At 39.1% G+C, this 20,494-nt stretch overlaps 1 protein-coding gene across 5 annotated transcripts in view; it reads right to left on the bottom strand.

Annotated features, from left to right (window-relative positions):
- The window catches only part of THRB (thyroid hormone receptor beta), a 146,460-nt gene that overhangs the window by 69,785 nt on the left and 56,181 nt on the right, over positions 1–20,494 (bottom strand). Inside the window, exon 1 of one of the 5 annotated variants that reach the window (XM_039384813.1) lies at positions 2,186–2,257. The exons of the other annotated variants lie outside the window; for them this stretch is intronic. The gene's annotated coding sequence lies outside the window, so the exon portion shown is untranslated. Of the gene's footprint in view, positions 1–2,185; positions 2,258–20,494 lie in introns of those variants that run through there. 5 annotated transcript variants of the gene reach the window in all.

The following is a 20,494-nucleotide window of genomic DNA, read 5'->3' as shown; positions in this document are numbered from 1 at the left end:
ACGAGTGAATATGTGAATATTAATGGTTTAATCCACTATATGTTAATGGCTTTGTTTTAATAAGCAATGAAAAGGACATGTTATATTGAAGTGCATTGTCTTTACATGTGAGGATGGGGTTGGAAAGGTTTGCTTCTCTTGTCAGTTGTACAAGCAGCATTTGTTGGCAGCACACACAGGAAGAAGGCAGGGGAGTTCTTTCGCCCTGTCCAGTCGAAAAACCAGTAGAGGTGCTATGCCAGGTCACCCAGAGCAGTGCTCCTGCTCAACAGCACCTCCACATTTGTTTTTTGCAGTGCCTAGGACAGGACTGCAGCAGTATGAGCCAAGCAGTCTCTCTCCCTTCCCATGGACCAGATCTTGACAGCTGTGCAGAGACCACAGCTAAACATTGAGCCGAGACAGAAACCAACAGCAACTCCATTCAGAACTAGGTTGTAGTCTCCTCTGTTCCTTATCTGTTGCTCTTGTTCTAGGGTTAGGCCAAAATGAGCCCATAACCCTGCTGGCAAGAGCACCTCTGGCACTGCTCCACATCTTCATTTATAACAGGGGTAGGCATTACAGGGAAAAGATCCTGTGGGAAAATGAGTGTCATGCTGATGGGCACCACAGAGCTGCCTATAAAAACAGAGACTCTCGACACTATCTCTTAGCAAATCTATAATCCTGGAGAATTTGTTCACAGTAAGCTGTAAATCATACCACGCAGGATACAATTCACTGATGCACCACTAAGCACAGCACTGGAACAATTCATGCAAGGCTTTGACAAGGGTTTCTCGTGGCACTGAATTTTGGCCACGAGGGCTAAGAAACTGTATGAAGTGAAAAGGAGCAGTGTGTTAAAGGAAAGCACACAGGAGAAACAGGCTTGGTAGTTTGGACTTCCAGAGCTGCTTATGTGTGAAAAGCAATTATCAGATTTGACACAATGGCAGGCTAGTCCATGCTTTCAATTCCCTTGCAGTGGTAACTGGCATTTGCTTGGAAAGCTTTTATGTTTAATGCTAGAAATCCAGAATTAACTCTGCCTGAGATACAAGGTATGATAGTCAAAATAGCCAAAAAATTTAGTTAACACTATCATAGGTTATAAACTGCAATATCTCAGGAGTGTTCCTGTTAGGAAAAACAGCAGCTCCAGAGGATAATAACCATTTTGGGCATCTAAGCTGAATACCCATGAGTCACTGTTGGCTGTAAGTGCAGCTAGAAAAGATAAGAAAAAACGTTCAGGGGCAGAAAGCAAAGTCAAAACCTTTTCTGAATCTAATCAGGACAATCGAAAGTACAAACTTCAATTTTTCTTTCATTTTAAACCAGTTCCTTCTTACTGCTATAACTGCCTCTCACTATCACTTCCATCATTTATTTATCACATGACTCACTTATAAACACACTCCGGTACTACCCGAGTTTATCATACCACTGATTTTAAAATTTCACACACTGCTATTTTGGGGCTCTTGTATCCCTGAAGATGTATATTCCAAATCTCTGCAAGTACAACATTAACATCCCAATAGTAGATTTCTAACATGGAAGTAAATAAAAGACACAGTAAATATGCAACTAATATCAAAGCAGTTCTTCAGACCTGACCAAAGTGTTGGTCGCATCTAACACTGAACAATGAACAGGCAGAAGCCACTCTTTTAAGAGAGATGACCTTCCTGAGTGTAAAATACAGGAGAGATACTGATGAGATCCTTTTGTTAGTCTAATTTCACTGGCTCTGATAGATTTTCTCCAGGCTGAATAGAAAATGACTACAGAGATTTCTACAGATCTCATATCTGAGCAGAGCAGATTACATACTCTTCTCAATATAAACTTTGAAGCCTTCCTTGTTCTGGGGTGCAGCAATAAAGAAAAAAAATCCACCAGTGTCCTCAGGCAATTTCTATCTCATTAGGGTGCAGCAGAGGCCATTGTCCATATAGAAATGGCAGTTCTTGGCTATTTGTCTTTGAAATGCTGTATATCATGACACCTCAAACTTTCACACTGTGACACATCTGATCAGCCTCTTTTTCACTGTATGAGTATACTTCAACTTGAAGCTAATAATAAACTTACCTCCCATTGAGATCTCTCTTTTTTTTTAGAAGTACATAATCTAAAAAGGAAACCTGAAAATAAGGCTAAATTTTAAAATAAAATATAAAATGTGACTTCCTACCTTATACCTGCATCACCTTCTAATAAATGCCATGCAGCTGTGGGGGGGGCATTTTCAGAAGGGAGGAAAGTCCTAGGAAACAAAATGCTTTTAGTAGAATTCTGAATGGTTTCATTGAGTATTTTTAGCCTGGCCTCTTGAGAAGCTCTGCAAACATTTGCAAAACTCTAAAACAGAGCCAGGGTTATGTCACTATCTTTGGTACAAATAATTTGCTAGGAACTATTTTATTCTGGCACAGGGATATATCAAGAGAGAATGCATGAACTGGATTGTTTTCTTTTGGATTAATGTTGTTTGTCAACTGAAGGCTGTCTTTATGTGGAAAGAGCAAGGAGCCAAGAAGTACATTTCACCATGCCAAAATTAAAGGGAGGAGCTCAGAAATAGTCTTTTATTACCTAATTAGTTTTATCAAATGACACAGATCAACTAACAGGAGATAACTAATAGGAAAAAGGGCTCTAATGAAAAAGTAAGTTATCAGCTGGACGCTCTCCAGAAAACAATTATCTCTCTAGGTAAACAAGTACTACTATTGGGAGGTCAGACACAAAACACAATGAATGGAGGTCTTCTCAGGATACCAGCCCTCAGTGGAGTTGAAATGGATGAAAAAAGTAGTGGGACAAACTACACTGAGAAGAAGGGATGACTTGTTATTGAAGAAGCTAGTAACTTTAGATAAAATTATTCCTGGCCTATAGATATTACACCAGCTGGTTGTTTTTTGGGGTTTATTTTGTTTTTGTTTTTTTTTTTTTTTTTTTAAACACAAATCAAGTACAGCTTTCCAGATTAATATCTCTATTCAAAATGAAAATTAGGACTACAATAAGAACAGCCACATTCACCTACTCAAGAACAAATTACCAGAGTAAGTTTTTTACAGCTCATGAGAAAAATGGCAGTTCACAGATCTTATTTTATCTTGATTGCCCTCCTAAGACTGGAAAGGATTATCACAAAAAGAAATACATAATTTTAGATGATATTCTGCTTTATCCAGAATAACAAAATGTTGTATCTGGAAAGTCACATGTACTTACGTTTCCTTTCAACTACTTTCACAGTTGCATGAACTAAACTAGTCAAACAATTCAAACTCATGTGGCTCACTTTCAGATTACATCAACTTTTAATTCCTAATATGAACCATATTTTCATGTTTCCCATTATTATTTGCTTATCTAGTATACCCAAAATACAAAAAACTTATCCAATTATTTTAGCTGGTAAAATGACACCAGACACATGTAACAGCAGAAAGACGTTTAAGAAGCCTTGCTTAAAAAAAATAAAATCCAAAAATGAGAATTTAATTGACTAAAGACTTGTGCCCCCCAGCAGTTTGAAGAGAAGCAACAGTAATTTTTACAAACATCCTTTGAAAATTGGGAGTCATGCAACAGGGGAGCTTTATTATGCTATTCATTCTCTTCATCTTCCCCCTCATCCATCCTCAGTTAATTTGAAAACATACAGGGCAAAGAATTTATGGGAAAATGCTCTGTCTCTTGGGATTCTGCAGTTCCACCTTTACTGCAGAGCTGTGGGGACCACAGGAAAATTTCATATATACTTACAGTATATGCTGTAGCCAGGACTTCTAGATGCAGAACTATGAAAGGAACCTAAAAATCAGTCACTCTAAATGGAAATACCAACCACTGCCATCTTAGAACTATGTCAAGAGTGGGCATAAGATGTTAACGAGGACTTGGCATGTCCTGGAAAGGGCAGAGTAGCACTGCTGGGAAACAGGGGTCCTGTTAGCATGCCTTTCCCTGCCTGGAAATGCAGAGTTACAGACCAAGTCCTAGTTCAGTTAAAACGTCTTGATGACTCTGCATCCAGCTGAGAGCACCTGCAGCGACAGAGGCTTCATCCTAGACTGTTGCTCATCCAGACTGTCACAACCCTTTCCAAGGGAGTGCTGACATTCCCATCAGCCTGCAAATGGAACAGGTATCACCATTCCTCTGTGTCTCAACAAACTTAGTGGGGTATTGGATTTTGGGGACTCTACAGTAAGATAGTCCAGGAAAAATAAAATAAAAGAGAAAGAGCACATTACAAGAATGCAAATCAGTGAGCTCATGCAGGCACAAATAGAAAGCAGATTTATTTGAGGAATGAAATAACCAGTGGATGAACTTATTTCATCTGCCATCCACCTTTAAAACCCTGCAAAGAAAAGACTGTAAGATTCATGGCCTTCACAAGATTCCAAATGACTCCACAAAGAGTGGGGATTCTATGCCAAAAACAGCCAGTCTTCACTTTCCTCCAGAGAGTCAGTCCTTGGCAGGCAAACCTTAATCACTGCAATATCCAGGCCTGCACATGGATGAGGTCACTGGTCATGACCAGCACATCAGCATGTGTGGTACAGATCCCTATGCATATGAGAGCCAGTTTTTCTCTAATATATGATCATCCTTCATTCCCACAGAACAGGGCATTACCACTGTACTCTTTTCTTGTCTCCCTGCCCCACCACTGCCTCCTTCTTGTTGTTTTTTCTATTATTTCCCCTTACACTGGAACTGACTGCAAGGCATGGTGCCATCATACTGCAGCGAAATCCTCCTCAGCTCTGCCCACCTTGAAAAGACTGACAAAGGAGGAAAAAGTGGCCAAGCCATGACAGTGAGCAGGTCCAGAAAAGTAACCACTGCCATTCTCACCATGATCACCTGGATATTCAGTTAACCACCTTCCTTCTACCAAAAGAACTTGCCTGAACAACAAATTACCATTTTAACTGCACATCCTTTCTCTCACAGAAGGTTTCTAGCAGGCTTTGATCATATGTGCTGTGCATATACGCTGAATTTCAAAATGCTTTGCTTACTCTTTTTCTTTTAACCCTTTCCCTCCTGTGTCCCTTAAGCAGCAAGTATCTACTGTATCTACCAGAGAACTAAGCAGCAGAGATTCCTGTACTCAAATTCCCAAATCCAACTTCTTAATGCTGGCCCATTCGAATTTATACAGCTCTACCTATAGCATTGTGAGAAGACTCTTCCCATAAATGGGTATACATCCCAGGGTGCAGCCAGAGCAACCTCCTGAGATCATCATTCCTCCACGCCTACAGCATTCCTGCAGATGGCTCCTCTGAAAATTATAAGCTTTAAGGCAATGCTCTCTGCACACCACCTTCCTTTTTTGTGTCTCCCTGGGAAGGTTCAGCCTTCCTGCCCCAGCATACCCAACACCAGACTTGTTCTGATGGCACAACGTGAACCCATCAAAACAAACAACCTGAAGGAAAGGTGTTCATGTTTACTGCTGCTTTTCCATAGCACACTGGTATTTTCAGTCTGGTCCTAGGAGTACTAAGGCTAGATGCGCTGCATCGCCAACCCATAGTCACAGTAAATACCAAGACTTCTCCACAGGGACTGAGTTGGTTTAGAAAGCATACCTCAGTATAGGAAAAAAATTATTATAAGGAATATGGGCAAGAGAGGCCATCCAAACAAACAAGCCTCACTTTACCAGATCACTGACCTTGCCTAGGAGCGCAGGTACTGTACACAGGAAGAAAGTTATCTGTGCTCAAGTTGCAGTTAACACCCAGATTCATAAGCTGTTTTCCACAAAAAAAGCTGTGTGTAAGGTCAGAAGGCAATAAATCACGCTGCATAATGGATCAGCTTATTGTTTAGGACACACACACACAGAAATATCAAAGGCTTTTTGAAATTAACAGTGAGTGATTATGTGAGGCAAATGTACTGAAAACAGAGCAGAGTCTCTTAGCTAGGGGTAGAGAATATTCAGCCAAAGGCTTCCTTTGACTCCCACTGCGAACAACGTGGTATGGAAATAAACAAAAGGATGTATTAGAAGAATGAAGATTGAAGGCTTTCCACTAACTTATTGTTTTTCTGAACCATTAATTGCTAGACAGCTTTCTATGTCACAATAGCATTTCAATTACTGAGCTTTTATATGATAAATTCACTGTACATTTTTGAGCATGGGCAAAAATTTTCTAATTATTCAAACATGTCTAATAGAAACAGTTATAAAGGATAACTGAGCAGTTGGTCCTCCATTTGCTGTTATAAAACGCAATCTATGCAAACAGATGATAAGCAATTAACAGGTTTAACAACACATGCGATTAGCTGCAGTCACATTTAGATAGACTGATTCTTGTGCACATTAAGTGGATTATTTAATTAAGTGATATGCATTTCAGCAGAATACACTGGATGAGAGTGTGTGCAAGTTGCATGCATGTTGAAAAGAAAGTGTCCTTGCGAATTCATTACACACACAGGTGGGAACTGTGACACAGAATGTTACTAAGGATTATCCAATACTTCCCATAAAATCTGATTTTCACTTGCTTATAATTTTGTCAGACTAATTTTTGGGGCTGAAACTTTCCATGTTGGATGTGTGCTTCAGGCTATTTTTTTTTACATTAACCAAAATGGTTTAATTATTTCCAAGATAAAAGCCGGGAGAAAAAAAAAAAGACATCGTTTCACAAGTGAGAAAATATTACCTGGTACCTCCTCCTTCAAGAATTCAAATATCCCTCTTCTTTTAAATAGGCAGAGAGTGCATTTTAATCAGGGAAGTGGCTCTTGCCAGGCCAGTTAAAACCAGTTCAAATTTCATAATACTCTGAACCTCAGCAAATTTGTGAGAGGTGCTGGTTATTTGGTTTAATGCTGGGTACCAGTGACAAGCGCCATTCCCCTGCCATTGCTGCTGCCCATCCTGCAGCCCAGGATGGAGGTCAAGGAAAACCTGCTGGAAAGAGGAGGAGAAAGGAGGTACATCTGGCCCATACAGACCACTTCTGCAGAAGAAGAAACTAGAATCCCATGAAGAAGAGGTTAAAAAGAAGAGGATTTAGCTGACTGAAGTGACCTGGATAATGAGTTTATAATGAAAAAAACCTGCCAGACAAGGTCACGGGTGGGGTACAGTGCCTGACTTTGCAAACTCTGTGTGTTATGTGTGTGCAGCACTTAAGTAAGAATAAAATGCAATTAAAAGGATATAATACCTTGATACCTCAGAAATGTACAATGCAAAGCTAATGTTCTCAGATACTGACTATAACATGCTGCTCCTAAATATTTAGGCCACTCCATGCAGGTATACTGTTATTGAGACACTAAGCATACCCGCAACTGCAGTCAGAAATAAACCTGTTTATCAGGAGAAGATCCCTCTTTTTAAAGCATATATAAAAATACACCCCTGTTTCCATGATTAGAAATGCATATATAAAAAAATGAGAAACATGATTTGAAGTGCCTCCAACAGCAATCAGCTGGATAGTTCTTACTGAGTCTTTTAAGGAAACATGCCTTGGAAAATCTTTCCTGTTTCCTTACAAATCCAGCTATATACAACTTCATTTCATCAGTCCTGGGGAAAGGACACAGGAGCTACAAATCATGACTGAGAACAAAACATTAAAACAAAACCCTCTGGAAGGTCAGACAGTGTGTTTACTCTATAGCTACTGTGTAGGCTGGTGCACACCTCCTTAGGCACCTATTAGCCAGTCGTACTAGCAGCAGAGACTCTGTGGGGGCAAAATCCCCGTGTCTCTGCCTTCAGAGCAGCTATAGCTCAGACCAAGCTCCGGTGTGTTTGCTCCACCACAGCTGTGACATTCCAGCCCTCAGGGTCACCCTGCCAGAAGGCAGTGGCAAGGATAGGGCAGTCCTGAACTGCTGTCCTCTGCAGGCAGAAAGTGGGATGGGAAATCCGCCTCAGCACAGGAGAATTTCTGATGTTTTGCAGTGATTTTTGATCAGTAGCCAAGTGTTGGTTAATCATTGACCTTTCTTGTGTTTGTTGCTCAATATAGAGAGGGCATTGCACGTGCAACTACACCACAGTCCAGAGTCGAAATGGAACAAAGTAAGGCAGAAATTTTCTTTGACTGGGGGTTCAAGGTTGTATCCAAAGATTAGTCTTAGAAATATATAGATTCTTTTTTCTTTCAATCGTCAGCTCACTTTCTATGCAGTTCAGCTGTTCTCATTTCAGCAGTGAATTCCACTTTTCATAACTAGTTGATTATGTGATGAATTAGTCTTAAAGGTAGAAGATGAAAAGCAATGATAACTGTGCACTTGAACACTGCTTTTCTTCCTACCCCCTACAATACTATTTATTCCCACAGATAGAAACTTCAATACTCATTTATGACAACACTATTTTCATGGATTATGTGCTTATTAATGCTAACTTTCCTTCAGCAAAGAAAATCACCTTCTCCCAGGAGAGAGAAGATTTGCAATTTCATAATAAGTGCAGCATCTCTTAAGTAGTTCTAATTTTAACAGGATGAAGTACATTTTGTTTTACAAGGATGATGGAACCATTACACAGCAAAGCGCTGCAACCTTTTCAGAATGCAAGCATTTCCTTAGATAGAAGAAAAACAAATCTCATTTTTGGTGAATTATTATTTTCTTATTATTTAAGAATACAGACATATTGGGATTTTGCATACTGTGCATTTAAGAAGAAAAATACACAAAACCCAAGAGATTCAGAAAAGTTAGGACCTTGAATAATTTTCTTCCATCATTGTAGTATAAACTATTAGTTAACATTTGAAGAATTTAGGTGATGAAAAGGAACACAAGTGGAACTTCACAAGAGATGTATTTGTCAAAGACAGATGATCTACTCTCCAGGTCCCATTTCTCCATTGTATAAAATTATCTCCAGTAGTACTGGCTGATGTGGCTTATGCTCCCAATAATGTGGCAGAAAAGTGGCCTTGGTGGATACATAGGTTCTCCTCCCCTCCGATTTTGGATGCGCTCAGTCTTAATACTTGTAACTGTGATTATTTCTTCCCTACAAAACTAACTCTAGACATAGTAGAGGAATTAAAATATAACTTATACAGCAACTTCTTGATTTATATTTGATCTAATTGCTAAACTGCCTACTAGAAACTCACTAGATCTGGCCCAAAAGTCACCATCAACAGACTATGACAAAATGTGTGTTGGTGCACATAAAGAGAAAAGAATTGCCTCAGAAAAGCAACACAAAGCACCAAGTGAATCGGAAAGAGAATGTGAAAGGCAGAGGGCATGCACTGTAGCTCTTTCATGCTCTGGTTGGTTTTAGTGAGCTTGATTTATGTATAATTAACCATTTTTTCCCCTGCAAACAATTTCATTTGAAGCTCTGCTATCATTTTTACCCCCCATCCTCCCGCTACAGCCGCATAAAGCAGTTCAGCCTAACATGGTGACAACTGAAATACATTGCCACAGCAAGACTCCAAACTCTCTATGTTTGCATAAAATCCGACTCTCTTGTCTTCCTCCTGCTCCTCCTATCATCACAAGAATGAAAGAAGTTCATAAACTGTAACTCTCAGTCTAATAGAACCTTGGCCAAAATTCAAGCTTGATAATTAATTACATTCTGTCTCTCCAAATTCCCACACTAGGCTGACTAAAAGAAATAACTCTTCTTCCCACCCCCCCACCCCCCCTCCCCGACAACAATGTTTTATATGGCTAATGGACACAGCAATTCACCTCTGAGAGAGCTAGGAAGTTAACTGGAAAGAAACAAGAGATACTTACAATACTTGGATAAGACAATGGCAGCAGATGAAAGACTATTGTAGTAAGTTTTAAGTGTATGTCAACACAGAGGCTAAATTATTGTTCTCTAATTACCCTTTCATCAGAGAATAAAAGCACAGACAATCATACAGGACAGGCAGCTGTGAGGACTTGGTGTCTGAGGGACTATAACAGGCAGAATGATTTGGGATAGGAGGGTATTTGAGACAATTCAGACATGGTTATGAAAAGCTGATAAATCAGTAAGGTAAAATACATTTAAATATAGCACCAGATCTCAATAAAACACAGAAGGCATCCAAACCATTTCAGTCTGAAGAATATGAAGCACTAACACTATACCATGATCTTAGACAGCCGTAAAAGAAATCACTGCCTCATGCCACTATTCAGTAAATTACCAATATATCAAGAGAAGGAAAACTATTATGATATCTGTACTGTGCACATAACACAAACCACTCATCGCGTGGGGATTGTAATCGGAATTCTCTTCCGAAGCTGACATATGAACACTATAACCTTAAGCAGCAATCTTACAAGATTTTATTGATTGAGTATTTCACACGTATTTGTAAAGGACTTAATTAACTTCTTTCCCTTCTGGGACAAAATGGTGTGCATCATCACTGAAAAAAATCACAAGGCAGGGCTGGCATGAACGGTCTTGCTAACACCGCATGTATTTCACACTGACAAAACCCAGTGCAATTCTTTCTAAATACTGGAGATATCATCAATAAAACCTGTGTTGTTCCTTCCTTAATCTGTCATATTTGATGTCCACATCACTGTTTTTATAGATGCTGTGTAACCTAGAGGTTGTATCCATTCAAGAACAAGACATTAATATATGGTGATAAACTATTTTTACATTTCTCATATTACTATGGAGAATATATGCAGTGGATGTTGCCAAAAGCATAGGATTGTTCTGTTTCTGTTTAGATCCTGTTTCTGTTTAGTTTAGGTTTCTAAAAAGTCTTCAAGTTCTAAATGAGAAACAGGGTAATTTCAATCCAGCTTCAGCTGAAAGCTAGTATTTGAACAACTAATTCAACTCCCATCCAATTCTTCATTCATTGCACTCATATTCAATCTGTAGGGCATAAACTTCCAATATTATTATACAAATAAGGTCCAGGATACTACAAGTATAACATCCACTGCATACTGCACCCATGTGCTGAGGCTCATGAGGGGAAGAGGAGGGGCAGACACTGATGTCTTCTCTGTGGTGACCAGTGACAGGATCTGAGGGAATGGCCTGAGGTTGTGTCAGGGGATGTTTTGGGTTGAATATTAGAAAGAGATTTTTCACCCAGAGAGTGTTTGCGCACTGGAACAGGCTCCCCAGGGGAGTGGTCACAGCACCAAGCCTGACAGAGTTCAAGAAGAGTTTGGACAATACTCTTGGGCACATGGTGTGACTTGTGGGGATGGTCCTGTGCAAGGCCAGGAGTTGGACTCAGTGATCCTTGTGGGTCCCTTCCAACTCACCAGATTCTGTGATTCAGTGAGATTTACTGCAATCAGTTCAGGCATCTAAGGCTTGGAACCGTACCCCGGTATCAACAATACATGGACTGGGCAGAGATACAAGAAAACAGCTCAGGTAGAACAATTAGTATCATCAGTTTTCCAAAACAAATCAATGTTGTTCAGCAGCAGAAATGCTGGGTCATTATATAATGGCTGAGCTGAGAGAAGCAATAAAAAATCAAACCTTTCTGAGCATAGAAATGGTAAGCAGAATGGTTGTATGAGTGTTTCTTTTATTATACTTGATGACTTGTTAGTAAGTAGAGAGTTTAACATCAATTCTGAAAGAAAAAATATTTCAATAGTTTTATATCTTTGTGCCTTAGATTTCACAAAAAAATCCCAAACCAATAACATATATACAAACTTGTACAATATATGATTTGAATATATTTAATATATAAAAGTATCAAACATTCTGTGCATGCACACACACACATAAAAACTATGACAAAAAAAATACTTGTCTAAATATACTGTTTTCTATTACAAAATGGAAAGGATGGAGCCATGAGACAAAGATTACCTCTACGCCAGTGTTTGCTTTAAACTGAATTGTTCTAGAACTATCATCCCCAACGTGTATTGGAACTTTCAAGTCTCCAGTAAACATGTAGCATGAGTTAATTCCTATCTTTATTATAGAGCTGTAATTAATTTCACCAATTTAGGTGCAATTATTTTCAATTTATACATATGACAATCAAGGAAATGAAGTATCATAAAAAGGGTATTTAAGTTTTATTTTTCACTGAAGTTTAGATATCCCAGTGCCTTTTTTTGTTGTGCTAGGTGGATATTTATACATTTGATTTAGAATGTATTATAACACAACACTCTGATCATCAATATTATAGTTTTCTTGCTTTCTCCTTATTACTCTCACGTAGGGAAGATTTGCAGTACACAATAAAATAGCTCTAATACTGTTTCAGTGTCAAAACTAATGGAAAGCACCACAAATCCCAATACTGTAAATCACGCTTCCTTCCTCCTCTTGGTCACAAAACGTCATTACAGCTGAATCCAAGCACAACACACAAAATGTTCTCACAGTGTTTTGCATGGGCATCGAGCCTTTTATCTACAGATCCTAACAGTCCTTAGAAGTTTGAATTTCAGTCTACAGACTCCTCACAATACACAGCTAAAATATAATACAGAATAGATTATATATATACAGAAGATATAATACAGAAAAGATACAACACAGAACTAGATTAGCTGCCTATCGTTGCATCAGGGCACATAAAAGAAGTGCTTTACTTGAAATGCACTTCCCAGTTTGAAGAGGATTCATATATCTGCTTTTTCAGATGATGCATTGAACAGCCCCCTCAGTCTCATCTGGCAGCTCAGACAGATCCCAAGGGGAATTTATGCTCCTATACTCTTGATGATCAAAACAGTCTCAAAATAAAATGAAGAAGTTGCTAATTCACCAAAGCTACTCTTAGCTCTAGCTGGGTATCCTAAGCAGGAGGAAGACAGGCAACAGCAGCAATATATGGACTTCTCAAACAAAGGCATTTAGGGTAAGTCTGCTCAGGATCAGACCTATTCTCAGGGCTCATGCCCTCAACAGAGGGGGAAATCTCGCTTATCAACTCTCATCCAGGTGGCCTCTTAGGAATGTTGGACTTTTCCAAATAGAACATTTAAAAGAATGAGGGACTGGATTATCATTTAACATGTTATGCAGGGTACACCTCTTAAATAATCAACTCACCCATAGATCCTGAATATACAGATACAAAATAGATATACTATAGAGATATAGTCACAATATAGATACTCATCTACTGATCCTGACTGACTGATCTTCACCTTCAGCACATATCCCAAATCAATGTAGAATCCAGGACTTTCTGTAGCGGTTCTCTCTGCATCTTTGAAGTCTTTGGTCACAGGTGCTAATTCTTCCCAGAGCTGGTGATAACCCTTGAAATGCCTCACACACTTGAGGAACAAAGACCAAACTACAGCATATCTTTTGGGTCTTAGAAGAACTTTTCCTAACTACTAAATGCAATATAGCTGTCTCCTTGCAGTGCCTCCATTTTTTTTCATTCAGTAATGGTAATCATGGAGGTTAGAGCACTTGAGCTTAATTTTTTTCATCTCTTTACAAGCTTTACAAAACACTGAAGATCCTCTACCTTTCTCTGAAGGTCATGGGATTCAAAATGAATATGTTGATAATTAGGACAATACTACAAAGCATTAATCTGAAATAAAGACTGAGACTTTAAAACTTTGTAAGGAAATGTGTAAAAAAAGTCCAAAAACTCACAAAGCTAGAAATGAAATTCATTACAGTAAAATGGCCAGTATGCTTTTCTAAGACTTCCAGAACATCTGAGACATCGCTGAATCATAGCAACCTAACTAGCAACAGTCTGATGTAAGTGATACAGGTAGGATTAAAAAGCTTTCTTGATTTCAAAGAATATACTGGAACATCACCGGGAAAAGTGACTCTTTGGTAATGCAAATCTACTGATGATTTTCATTTACTACATATAATGTGTATGATTCAGTTCTCCATTTCCCCATTAATTTTATATCCCTTGTCATGGACTGTTGCTGGTTACCCTGACTGGCTGGTACCACTGTAAAGCAAGAAGAGAATCAGTTTTGCAGATTTTAAGTCCAAGACAGCTAGTAATAGAAGAAAATATATGGACATCTGGATCAAGAATATCTTGAACAGGAACTTAAAAATGACTCATACAATGGAGCCATTAAATTGCAGAATTACTGAACATTACATACATTACAGAAATGCTGCTTATATTTTGTTTTATTAACATGGTAAATTACGAGCTTGTTCACTGTAACACATACTTTTAAATTATCTGCTCAGATTTATCAGCGTAACTGGATTTATTACACACATGTACACACCTGCTTTATAAAACATATCAACTGTGCCAAAACGACCACATTGGAATTCTCTGGCACTCATCCAAGAGGAAATGCATTGAAAGCATCACTGAACTGCCCTAAGAAGCCTCCAGTTGTTAATGAAGAGATCACCAGCCAAAATAGAAAATATTTTATGATTTGCTAATCTCCATGTCAAAAAGATTAAAGAAAATTTACTATATTTTGGTCATTTGGCCATTATTACACAAGCTGAAGACCAAGACTAAGAATTCTTTTCTTGTGAGAAGTGACTGGTATCTTTACTGTCACCCTAGTTCCTTTTTGCATAAACACTTAAGTTTTATTTATAACAGAGGTAAAAGACAAAGGCCTTGCAATACATAGATCGCTTTAGAAAGCTACAATACAAGAATGAAATAGTACCATTATTAATAAATTTAGCAGTGAAAAATCACAGGTCTAAGAATTATCATTATCTGGTTGTGATTGAGCTAACAAGTAGGAGTACAACACATCTCATTTTTGAATGGCACTGTTAAACAATTTTAAGAAAATATTTTCATGTGAGTGTTCCTTTCAAGATTTTTGTGGAAACTGGAAATGGGAGGGTTTTCTCGTCAAGATTTTTGCTCTGTTGTATATACGCAGTAATGGTGTTAGAGTAGTTCTGCTGAAGAGTTTCAAATCTGATATTTGCTATAAAACCTCAAACGCAAATCTGTGAACTTCTCAAAACATAAGAAGAAATAAGAAAATTGAAACTTGATACTCCAAGGATATCTTTTCCTATCCTAACATTGCACCTTACACATATCATTAGTCACAATATAATTACTGCTCAGTTTGCACTTTTACAAATAAGGGATAATGTCAGAAGTCAGCATCCCTCACTCCCAATGTATTTTCTGACATTCATAATGCTTATAACCTATATAAGATCCTTAGGGCTTTCTCAAGCCTATTCACGTAGCAAAAACTACATGAATACCTATTAAACTAAGTAACTAAGTTCTAATCACAACAAAGGTTTTATACATTTTCATAGAAATTCATACAATTTCATAGAAAACAGATTTTTTTAAATCAAACTGTCAAAAGTTCACTGACAATAGACTCCTACAGTTAATTTTTTTCTTTTCATTCAAAAAATAATGTTTTGCATTAAATAACAAGATAATACTACACTAATCGGCATTACTCAGTTAATTTACTACGGGCTGTTCAGCTATTTGTTGTGCACTTGATCTACATCTTCATGGCTATCCAAGAGTCATGCACAATCTTGACACCTAGGAATGGTGAATCCACTCTCCAATATACTGGAAAAAACCAGCAAGATGTGCCACATTTCCAACAGCATCTGGGAGACTTTATGTAGTCACAGCAAGTTTAAATATGCTCATTGTCCAAACCAGCAATTTAAACAGCCCTGATCTACATGTGTGGAAAAGGAAATCACTAAACACTGATTCTTTAACCATTTAGGGAAAAAAAAATACTATTAAGTTGTGTTCCCATTTAATCTCATTTTTACATAGCTCAGTCTCAAAAAATTGACCTCCATTTCAGCAAAATCAATTTGATTACATCCACGATGACAGCGAAAGCATTTTTGTCAGCTGCAACTGAAATGGCTAAAATCCAAATACCTTCAGAGATCACTAAAAACTTCAGTAAAAAATTCAATTTTTATATTCAATTACCTGGCAACCATCTCAAGAGTAATAGTAGTCTATTTCTTGCTACAGGATGCAGAAAATTTAGATCTGTATAACACTATAAAAAAACATGTGTATAATTATTACCATATATATCACTAAGTGGCTTTCAGATCACTGAAAATTTTTATTAAAATAATGAAATTGCTTGTAGAAGTGCCAACAGATAACAGTGTAACGTTACCCTACTGATGTATAATTTGAATGCTATGCAACCAAAAGAAATCTGTCATAACACCCCACACAATACAGAATAGTCAAATGCTTTATTCTTCCTGTCAAACAATTAACTGCTGCTTTTTCAGATCTGAAAGTGAGCATATAAATATTATGCTAACTTGCAACAAAATGACCTGGAATTCAAATTTGGATTCACAGTTAACATACATAACTTAAACAGTCTTCTTCCTGTAGAATACATAGTAAGTAATTAATTGAGGGAAAAAACTAAAAATCACGTGCCCAAGTAGAGGACAGAGTCTTTATATTGCTTGCACTGGACTTATTTTAGCCTTGTTCACCTTTTATGAAACAGTACAGCTTCAAATGGTAACATCAGGAAACCTCTGAGCTTCAAGAAGAAAGGTTGGCATCAAGGAATTAAATGCAAAAGCAGTATTTTAGTTTCAGATGTGCTTTGCAAGAACTGAGTTTGCTCTGTGTTTTTGCTACAAGTGGCTGACACCCTGCACAGGAAACACAGTTATTTTCAACTACTCCTGCAGGAAACAGCTCTGGTGGTTCCCTCTGAAGTGCTGTCCCTGCACTGGGATGGCCTCTCCCTTTTCTCAAAAGGAAGCATGAATATTGTATACAGTCATCATCTTTCCAGTGGTGTCAGAGGTTGCCTCCTCTCAGAGCAGCCAGCAGAACTGAATGCAAGTTTTGAGGAATTCCAAAAAAGGAGGAGGACTTGGTACCACATCTGCTCCCCATCCTGCCTCATCAGGGACAAACTGTTCTGTGTACCAAGTGAGGAGACTACACAAGGATGCTCCCCTGGGGGGAAAGGTCTGAAGCACAACATGCCTTGGCTTCAGCCTGGATCACCCAGTTGTAAAGGAGACAAATCCCATCCATATTGTAGCAGGAAGCCTAAAACACTGGTCATGATTCCACCACAAAGTGTAATCACCTTGCTGTAGGAGATGATCACCTTGTACCATAGGGATTTCAAAACAGTTATTGTAGGGAAATAACCATCGTTTTAATAAAAAAAAATTACAGGTAAATTTTAAAATTATTTTGATTCCAAACACTAAAGAAATGCTGTGTTTTTCTTCCTTTCCTTAAACAAAATGACTGCATATGCAAAGACAGAACATCTCTTACATGACCATGAGCAACAAAACACTCTTGGCAGTATTTACCCAGTTTTAATCAGCAGACAAGAGTTTAAAAAAAACAACCCACAAAACCAAAAGACAACAGACTAAAAATCAAATAAATAACCTACCTCAGGAACCATAGGAAGCAGTACCATCTCAATGAAAGTCACGATTAAAGCTTTTAACTCAACTATGAACCTTCCCAATTATTTCCAGCACTGAGTAACATCCTGAAGTTAGCAGCACTGACCCTCACTCTTGGTTCTCTGCTGCAGTGCTGTTTTCTGGCAGAGAAGGAATCTGCAAATCGGAAGTATAGCCCATATACAAGGCAGACTTCAAACAAAGGACCATTGTCACAACGAGGAGCCTACTATGAATAATCTCGTTATTGCAATCATGAATGATCTGACTCATGAAGTGTCTGCAGCGATGTTTCAGGCTACAATCACTCGCTTATACACAAAGCACACCTGGCTATTTCACACTCCCCCAGCAAATAGATGCTTAGTAATGCTATGTGGTTTTATAAAAAGCCTGGAGACAGTACAGCCGGAGTTAAGAGGAAATTAATTCTCCTACCATTATGTATTTATCTTTCCCTTCTTTAGGAAAGGGGAAGAACGCCTACTCCTTTTCACATTAAGATAAAACACTTCAAATCATTCAGGATACAACCAAAGAAGCCTTAGGCAGCTCTAAGTACCCCATACTCAACTCGCACTGATCTATGCCCTGAGGAAGCCAGCCAGGGTGGCCAGCACACACAGGTCACCTGCACCCACCCACCCCAGCACACGGGTACCCAGCAGCACACCTGCCTTCACCATCCTCATGACCACCTCGGGCTCCGCAACACCCGCCTGTGTGCGCACGGCACCGGGATGCAGTGACACACGCGAGGTGAGGCTGCACTGTGCTTCAAGGATGCCCAGCCAAAAGATCTTGCAGTCCCTTAGAACAGCCCTGTTTAAAAAAAATGCTGGTGACACAGCATGGCACAGGTACAAAGCTGAATGAACCCTGCAGGGGTAACGCCACTTTTGATGGTTCTTCCACCTTTAGTGGGAAAACTGTCATTGTCAAGCCACTAAGGATTAATACTAGAAAATAAACATTACAGAAAATATTCACAGAAGGCAAAAAGAAAGGTGCAAGTAAATCAATCTACATTCTTTATAAACAAGAAACCAACTCAATTTAACTGCAAAACTCAACTTACCAAACTTTTGGCAGCCCAAGCAGGCAGGAGTCCATGATGTGATAAAATGATTATTAAAAAAAAATAAAGAATTGAAACTTAAGAGAATACATAAGTGTTTCTTAGTAAGGCAAATTAAGTTTCTTTATGAGCATATTTCCAAGCTGAACACACATTTTAACTTGAAATAGAGGGACTGTTTTGCTAAAGCATTATGTAGATGTGAAGCTGCTTTTATGTAACTCAATTTATCAGAGAAACATGTTGTATCATGTTGTTAGAATATTATAGAGATAAAAGGATAATAACTGAAATATTTGCATATTTTTAGTACAAAGAAATAATGAATGCTAACAGACTATTTGTTGTCACATTAGCTTCAAACAAATAAGAAAACAAGTGTTGATTTATTACTATGTGTCTTGGGCTGTAGGATGGTAAAATTCCACTGACTGTAGTTTAAATAAAGGTCTAGAAAACTAATGGAAAAAAATTCTATCAAGCTCATAACTGAGGACAAATCGGTACAATGTGAGGTGTTTAACTTTATTAAAACAATTAATGAATTTACCTTGTTTATTCAGAGTAAACTGCAATTTCTTACATCTGCACTTTAAAGAAGTGTTGACATGTTGAGGGTTGCATGCCTGTCATAGTTTGAAATTGGCCCTCCTTGAGAGTTCGAGGGGCTCAGAGGTGATTGGGTGCCAGGACAGTGTTCCCTGGAGAGCCAGTCACCACTCATGTTGTTCGCTTCTGCTCAAAAATCATATATCACAGCACCAGAAATGGTTGGCAGTGCAGTCTTGGTTGTTTTGCTGTTGGTGTCTGCTGCGTGTAGGTGGACAAGGCCAGGGGGTGGCTGGGCTCCCTCTCTTCCCCTCGGGGGGGGGAGAGGGGAGCCCTGCGACCCCCCAACTCAGCCTTTGGCTAGAATTAGAGTCAGCATTTGGAGTGTGTGCTGTGAAGGAAGAGATTCACAGCACCTGAGGTAAGAGGGAGGAGGCCAGGCCTTCTTTCCCCCCTCGAAGCTGTGGGACGCTTGGGACAGCGCATAACTGAACCGAGCTGCCTGTGGCCAAGGCTAGGGGGCTTTTTCCCCCCACTGCATTTAGGCTGGTGGGGGGTGGATTTTGAGGCTCAGCACTTGAGCAGAGCCAAGTGGACGGGCTGGTAAAATCAGCTCGGTGCTTGGGAGAAGAATCCCAGGCGAAATTGGAGACGGGCCAAGAGAGGCTTGGGAGTTGCCTGCCGAAGCTGACCGGAGGCAGCCAAAAACTGACTTAGGGGAATGAAGATTCCAGGACGCGTACGCTTGATAAGCTACACTGCAGCAGCCTACAAACCGAGGTGGGACACCGAGAGGGAGAGATCACCAGCAGCAGGAGAGCAAGGACTCAAAGCTATCTTCTCGGACTTCATGAGGAGGAGAGACTACAACAAACAACTGCTGGACTTGGTGAGGAGGGAGTGTTCAGGAGCCCAGAATACTCCCACGGCAGACTGTGTTACATATCAGCCTTAAAGGCTGCTCCTGGACTAAAGTTAAAGGAGGGGCTTGAAAGGACTGACTGATAGTAATGTAATACATATATATATATATATATATATAGTTGCCTTTAGTTCGTATAGTATTTATTTGTGTAAATAAATGTATATACTTCCCCCTTCCCCTACAGAAGCCTCTGGCCTGAAAGTTTCTCTCCGGTGTTAGGATAAATTGTTGAGAAGGGGTGGGGGAAGCTTGGAAGTTGGATTTTAGATTTTTAATGTGGCTCAAATTGCTACAATGCCATACCCTTCAAAAATAACAAACCCACTGAATCTGTTCTGCAAAACTTGGCATCACCTCTGCCTCTGGAGTCCGGGTCCCCAGCCTGGGGTCCTGCTGCTGCAAGCAGACACACCCCTGGTACTTTTCAGCCACCACTGTCACTGTGACCATTTCCAGAATATGATAATTTTAATTGTTACCTCTCAATCTCTACACTTAATAAACTGCAGATGAGTTTGTAGACCCTCCC

Source organism: Pipra filicauda, unplaced genomic scaffold (genome assembly GCF_003945595.2).
Source record: "Pipra filicauda isolate LSUMZ 115617 unplaced genomic scaffold, ASM394559v2 scaffold379_size694699_pilon, whole genome shotgun sequence".
NCBI classification, from domain to species: Eukaryota; Metazoa; Chordata; class Aves; order Passeriformes; family Pipridae; genus Pipra; species Pipra filicauda.
This window is presented reverse-complemented; position numbering and strand designations above follow the sequence as displayed.